A 7,500-nucleotide genomic window follows, 5' to 3' on the forward strand; every position below is an offset into this window, starting at 1 on the left:
CTTAGAATATTTTTGAGCAGTACAAATCAGTAACCAGCGACACTTAGAATATTTTTGAAGCAGTACAAATCAGTAACCACTGACACTTAGAATATTTTTGAAGCAGTACAAATCAGTAACCAGCGACACTTAGAATATTTTTGAAGCAGTACAAATCAGTAACCACTGACACTTAGAATATTTTTGAAGCAGTACAAATCAGTAACCAGCGACACTTAGAATATTTTTGAAGCAGTACAAATCAGTAACCACTGACACTTAGAATATTTTTGAAGCAGTACAAATCAGTAACCGCTGACACTTAGAATATTTTTGAAGCAGTACAAATCAGTAACCAGCGACACTTAGAATATTTTTGGAGCAGTACAAATCAGTAACCAGCCCACTTAGAATATTTTTGAGCAGTACAAATCAGTAACCAGCGACACTTAGAATATTTTTGAAGCAGTACAAATCAGTAACCACTGACACTTAGAATATTTTTGAAGCAGTACAAATCAGTAACCAGCGACACTTAGAATATTTTTGAAGCAGTACAAATCAGTAACCAGCGACACTTAGAATATTTTTGGAGCAGTACAAATCAGTAACCAGCGACACTTAGAATATTTTTGAAGCAGTACAAATCAGTAACCAGCGACACTTAGAATATTTTTGGAGCAGTACAAATCAGTAACCAGCTGACACTTAGAATATTTTTGAAGCAGTACAAATCAGTAACCAGCGACACTTAGAATATTTTTGAAGCAGTACAAATCAGTAACCAGCTGACACTTAGAATATTTTTGAAGCAGTACAAATCAGTAACCAGCGACACTTAGAATATTTTTGAAGCAGTACAAATCAGTAACCACTGACACTTAGAATATTTTTGAAGCAGTACAAATCAGTAACCTGACACTTAGAATATTTTGAAGCAGTACAAATCAGTAACCAGCGACACTTAGAATATTTTTGGAGCAGTACAAATCAGTAACCTGACACTTAGAATATTTTTGAAGCAGTACAAATCAGTAACCAGCGACACTTAGAATATTTTTGGAGCAGTACAAATCAGTAACCACTGACACTTAGAATATTTTTGAAGCAGTACAAATCAGTAACCAGCGACACTTAGAATATTTTTGAAGCAGTACAAATCAGTAACCACTGACACTTAGAATATTTTTGAAGCAGTACAAATCAGTAACCAGCGACACTTAGAATATTTTTGAAGCAGTACAAATCAGTAACCACTGACACTTAGAATATTTTTGAAGCAGTACAAATCAGTAACCAGCGACACTTAGAATATTTTTGAAGCAGTACAAATCAGTAACCAGCGACACTTAGAATATTTTTGGAGCAGTACAAATCAGTAACCAGCGACACTTAGAATATTTTTGACGCAGTACAAATCAGTAACCACTGACACTTAGAATATTTTTGAAGCAGTACAAATCAGTAACCAGCGACACTTAGAATATTTTTGAAGCAGTACAAATCAGTAACCGCTGACACTTAGAATATTTTTGAAGCAGTACAAATCAGTAACCAGCGACACTTAGAATATTTTTGGAGCATTACAAATCAGTAACCAGCGACACTTAGAATATTTTTGGAGCAGTACAAATCAGTAACCACTGACACTTAGAATATTTTTGAGTCAGTACAAATCAGTAACCAGCGACACTTAGAATATTTTTCAGTCAGTACAAATCAGTAACCAGCGACACTTAGAATATTTTTGAGTCAGTACAAATCAGTAACCAGTGACACTTAGAATATTTTTGGAGCAGTACAAATCAGTAACCAGCGACACTTAGAATATTTTTGAAGCAGTACAAATCAGTAACCAAGTGCATTTTTGAATTGGTTACTGATTTCTCCGTTGAAGTTGGGGCTGCGGTTGGCTTCAGTTAGTGGTGGGGGCTTAATTTTCGCCGAGGGGAGCGTGTCCCGGTAGTGTCTCCGAGGAAGTGGTACCTATTGAAGGGGGTGTTTCTGAATTTGGGCCCTTTTTGAGTGGCATTGCCGGATGGGTTTTGTGTTGAAGGCTTCCAAATCGGGTAGCTCAGCCGGATTTGACCCGGCGGTTCTACCGACTGTCACGCCTTCGAGGGGGGACTGTTGTCTAAGTTCAGGCCGGATTTGGTGAATTTCCTAAGTCGGGAAGTGGTCCCAACGGGTTTGGGAGTGAACCTAACTGCTCATACCAACTTTGAGGCTTTGGGGCCGGGTAGCACAGTCGGATTTGACCCGGCGGTTCTGCCGAATGCCTGGCCTTCGAGGGGGGCCTGCCCTCTGAGTTCAGGCCGAATTTGGTGATTTTCCTAAGTCGGGAAGTGGTCCAAACGGGGATGGGAGTGAACCTGACAGCTCATACCGACTTTGGGGCTTCCAAGCCGGGTAGCTCAACCGGATTTGATCCAGCGGTTCTAGCGACTGCCACGGCTTCGAGGGGGACTGTTGTCTAAGTTCAGGCCGAATTTGGTGAATTTCCCGAGTCGGGAAGTGGTCCAAACGGGGATGGGAGTGAACCTGACAGCTCTTACCGACATTGAGGCTTCGGGGCCGGGTAGCTCAGTCGGATTTGACCCGGCGATTCTGCCGACTTCCACGCCTTCGAGCGGGGACTCTCCTCTAAGTTCAGGCCGAATTTGGTGAATTTCCTAAGTCGGGAAGTGGTCCAAACGGGGATGGGAGTGAACCTAACTGCTCATACCAACTTTGAGGCTTTGGGGCCGGGTAGCACAGTCGGATTTGACCCGGCGGTTCTGCCGAATGCCTGGCCTTCGAGGGGGGCCTGCCCTCTGAGTTCAGGCCGAATTTGGTGATTTTCCTAAGTCGGGAAGTGGTCCAAACGGGGATGGGAGTGAACCTGACAGCTCATACCGACTTTGGGGCTTCCAAGCCGGGTAGCTCAACCGGATTTGATCCAGCGGTTCTAGCGACTGCCACGGCTTCGAGGGGGGACTGTTGTCTAAGTTCAGGCCGAATTTGGTGAATTTCCCGAGTCGGGAAGTGGTCCAAACGGGGATGGGAGTGAACCTGACAGCTCTTACCGACATTGAGGCTTCGGGGCCGGGTAGCTCAGTCGGATTTGACCCGGCGATTCTGCCGACTTCCACGCCTTCGAGCGGGGACTCTCCTCTAAGTTCAGGCCGAATTTGGTGAATTTCCTAAGTCGGGAAGTGGTCCAAACGGGGATGGGAGTGAACCTAACTGCTCATACCAACTTTGAGGCTTTGGGGCCGGGTAGCACAGTCGGATTTGACCCGGCGGTTCTGCCGAATGCCTGGCCTTCGAGGGGGGCCTGCCCTCTGAGTTCAGGCCGAATTTGGTGATTTTCCTAAGTCGGGAAGTGGTCCAAACGGGGATGGGAGTGAACCTGACAGCTCATACCGACTTTGGGGCTTCCAAGCCGGGTAGCTCAACCGGATTTGATCCGGCGGTTCTAGCGACTGCCACGGCTTCGAGGGGGGACTGTTGTCTAAGTTCAGGCCGAATTTGGTGAATTTCCCGAGTCGGGAAGTGGTCCAAACGGGGATGGGAGTGAACCTGACAGCTCTTACCGACATTGAGGCTTCGGGGCCGGGTAGCTCAGTCGGATTTGACCCGGCGATTCTGCCGACTTCCACGCCTTCGAGCGGGGACTCTCCTCTAAGTTCAGGCCGAATTTGGTGAATTTCCTAAGTCGGGAAGTGGTCCAAACGGGGATGGGAGTGAACCTGACAGCTCTTACCGACTTTGGGGCTTCCAAGCCGGGTAGCTCAACCGGATTTGATCCGGCGGTTCTAGCGACTGTCACGCCTTCGAGGGGGGACTGTGGTATAAGTTCAGGCCGAATTTGGTGAATTTCCCGAGTCGGGAAGTGGTCCAAACGGGGATGGGAGTGAACCTGACAGCTCTTACCGACTTTGGGGCTTCCAAGCCGGGTAGCTCAACCGGATTTGATCCGGCGGTTCTGCCGACTGTCACGCCTTCGAGGGGGGACTGTTGTATAAGTTCAGGCCGAATTTGGTGAATTTCCCGAGTCGGGAAGTGGTCCAAACGGGGATGGGAGTGAACCTGACAGCTCTTACCGACTTTGAGGCTTCGGGGCCGGGTAGCTCAGCCGGATTTGATCCGGCGGTTCTGCCGACTGTCACGCCTTCGAGGGGGGACTGTCCTCTGAGTTCAGGCCGAATTTGGTGAATTTCCCGAGTCGGGAAGTGGTCCAAACGGGGATGGGAGTGAACCTGACAGCTCATACCGACTTTGAGGCTTCCAAGCCGGGTAGCTCAGCCGGATTTGACCCGGCGATTCTGCCGACTTCCACGCCTTCGAGGGGGGACTGCCCTCTGAGTTCAGGCCGAATTTGGTGCATTTCCCGAGTCGGGAAGTGGTCTCTGTCACAACGGGGGCAAGTGTCTGAAGAGGTAAAGTGAGTAACCAGCACAGCTTAGGGAAGGGTTCCAAAGTTCTCAACAATGTGAATTCGGTTACCAGGAAAGCTTAGGAAAGCTGCCTGACTGTCCCAAACGAATGAACTGCAAAACTTAGGGAACATGCCCGAAGATGCTTAAAAGTGTGAAATCAGTAAGCAGGAAAGCATAGGAAAGTGCCTGAAAGTGCTAAATGAGTAACATGAAAAACGTAGAAAAATGCCCGAAAATGTTTAAAAGTGTGAACTCAGTAACCAGCAAAACTTAGTAAAACGTTGGAAAAGCAGAAATGAGTAACCAGAAAAACTTAGAAAAATGTTTGAAAATGAGAAATGAGTAACCAGAAAAACTTAGAAAAATGTTTGAAAATGAGAAATGAGTAACCAAGAAAACTTAGAAAAAATGCCCAAAAAGAAGAAATCAGTAACCAGAAAAACTTAGAAAAATGTTTGAAAATGAGAAATGAGTAACCAGAAAAACTTAGAAAAATGTTTGAAAATGAGAAATGAGTAACCAAGAAAACTTAGAAAAATGCCCAAAAAGAAGAAATCAGTAACCAGAAAAACTTAGAAAAATGTTTGAAAATGAGAAATGAGTAACCAAGAAAACTTAGAAAAATGTTTGAAAATGAGAAATGAGTAACCAAGAAAACTTAGAAAAATGCCCAAAAAGAAGAAATCAGTAACCAGAAAAACTTAGAAAAATGTTTGAAAATGAGAAATGAGTAACCAAGAAAACTTAGAAAAATGCCCAAAAAGAAGAAATCAGTAACCAGAAAAACTTAGAAAAATGTTTGAAAATGAGAAATGAGTAACCAGAAAAACTTAGAAAAATGTTTGAAAATGAGAAATGAGTAACCAAGAAAACTTAGAAAAATGCCCAAAAAGAAGAAATCAGTAACCAGAAAAACTTAGAAAAATGTTTGAAAATGAGAAATGAGTAACCAAGAAAACTTAGAAAAATGCCCGAAAAGAAGAAATCAGTAACCAGAAAAACTTAGAAAAATTTTCGGCCAAGTGTGAAAAATATTCTAAGTGTCAGCGGAGGAAAATGCCGAAGCATCGGGAAAGATTCAAAAACTCATGCCGAACATGAGTTCCGAAGTGCCGGAGGAACTGGGCGAATTGAGCCCGGCGGTTGGCCAGATGTCGTTTTGAGTCTGCAGCCCGAAAACTTTAACTTTGTCTGCCGCGGAAGTCTGGACCGGGAAAAATCCAAACGGTTTTGCCGGGTTCGAGTTCCAGAGCGAAGCAGTCGAATTTGAAATTCAGACCCATTCAGTGCCACTTGACATTGTGACACAGTGAGGTTGGCGGGGTACCGGAGATTTCTGGGAACACGATTTTTAGAACAAAATGGCGGCGCGGGACCACTTTGAAAGGCATCCGAAAAACGGTTCCGCGGGCAGAGCACTTGAATGACAGGCCTGTGTGCATGCCCCAAGAGCTCTCGGAAGTCTAATTTTTGACACTTTGTCAAATTTTCGACAGACTTACCCAACTCTTGCTGCCTGTTCTAAGAATCAGTCAGAGGCCTGTGCGGCGGTCTCTTGACACTTTGGAGGGCGGGCAAACCCCACGTTGACTCCGGCCGTCCCTCCAAAAGGCACTTGCTATTGGGGGAAAGGATTGCAAGTAGCCTGGTTCCCGTGGGAGCGGCCAGGAAGGGTGCAGGCTGGCCCTTGCCTGAGCATTCCCAAAACCCTCTTCCGCTGAGAGCAGACCTCGCACGCCGCACTACCGGCTCTGGGAGTGGTTGGCCGCTATTGTACATAGTCCGGTCCTTCCTCTGCCACCCGGCAAGTGCGATGGCTCTGCCGCCCTGCGGTGCTCGTCACCCAGGTTTGGGGAACACGATACTTAGAACATGTTGGCGGCTCGGGACCTGCAGGCGAAAGGGGCCCCGTGGTGCTGAGCACATCGACCTCGGGTCTCAGTGCAAGCCGGAGAGTTCGCGGAAGTCTTAAAAGATTTTGACATCTGCTCAATTCTTTGACAGGCTTGCCTGACTCTTTCCGTCCGTTCTAAGAATCAGTCGGAGGCCGGGGCGGGGACGGTCTCTTGACACACGGAGGGTTGGCTTCCCTCCTCAGGTGTTTGTGTCGAAAATGAAGGCGAGAGATGCAAGCGTCCTGGTTCCCCTGGGTGCTGCCAGCAAGGGTGCAGGCTGACCCTTGCCTGAGCACTCCCAAAAGCCTCTTAAGCTGAGAGCAGGCGCCGCACTACCGGCTCTGGGAGTCGTTGGCCGCTATTGTACATAGTCCGGTCCTTCCTCTGCCACCCGGCAAGTGCGATGGCTCTGCCTCCCTGCGGTGCTCGTCACCCAGGTTTGGGGAACACGATACTTAGAACATGTTGGCGGCTCGGGACCTGCAGGCGAAGGGGGCCCCGTGGTGCTGAGCACATCGACCTCGCGTCTCAGTGCAAGCCGGAGAGTTCGCGGAAGTCTTAACAGGCTTGCCTGACTCTTTCCGTCCGTTCTAAGAATCAGTCGGAGGCCGGGGCGGGGACGGTCTCTTGACACACGGAGGGTTGGCTTCCCTCCTCAGGCGTTTGTGTCGAAAATGAAGGCGAGAGATGCAAGCGTCCTGGTTCCCCTGGGTGCTGCCAGCAAGGGTGCAGGCTGACCCTTGCCTGAGCACTCCCAAAAGCCTCTTAGGCTGAGAGCAGGCGCCGCACTACCGGCTCTGGGAGTCGTTGGCCGCTATTGTACATAGTCCGGTCCTTCCTCTGCCACCCGGCAAGTGCGATGGCTCTGCCTCCCTGCGGTGCCCGTCACCCAGGTTTGGAGAACACGATACTTAGAACATGTTGGCGGCTCGGGACCTGCAGGCGAAAGGGGCCCCGTGGTGCTGAGCACATCGACCTCGCGTCTCAGTGCAAGCCGGAGAGTTCGCGGAAGTCTTAACAGGCTTGCCTGACTCTTTCCGTCCGTTCTAAGAATCAGTCGGAGGCCGGGGCGGGGACGGTCTCTTGACACACGGAGGGTTGGCTTCCCTCCTCAGGCGTTTGTGTCGAAAATGAAGGCGAGAGATGCAAGCGTCCTGGTTCCCCTGGGTGCTGCCAGCAAGGGTGCAGGCTGACCCTTGCCTGAG

This window comes from Hemiscyllium ocellatum (assembly GCF_020745735.1).
Source record: "Hemiscyllium ocellatum isolate sHemOce1 chromosome 15 unlocalized genomic scaffold, sHemOce1.pat.X.cur. SUPER_15_unloc_23, whole genome shotgun sequence".
NCBI classification, from domain to species: Eukaryota; Metazoa; Chordata; class Chondrichthyes; order Orectolobiformes; family Hemiscylliidae; genus Hemiscyllium; species Hemiscyllium ocellatum.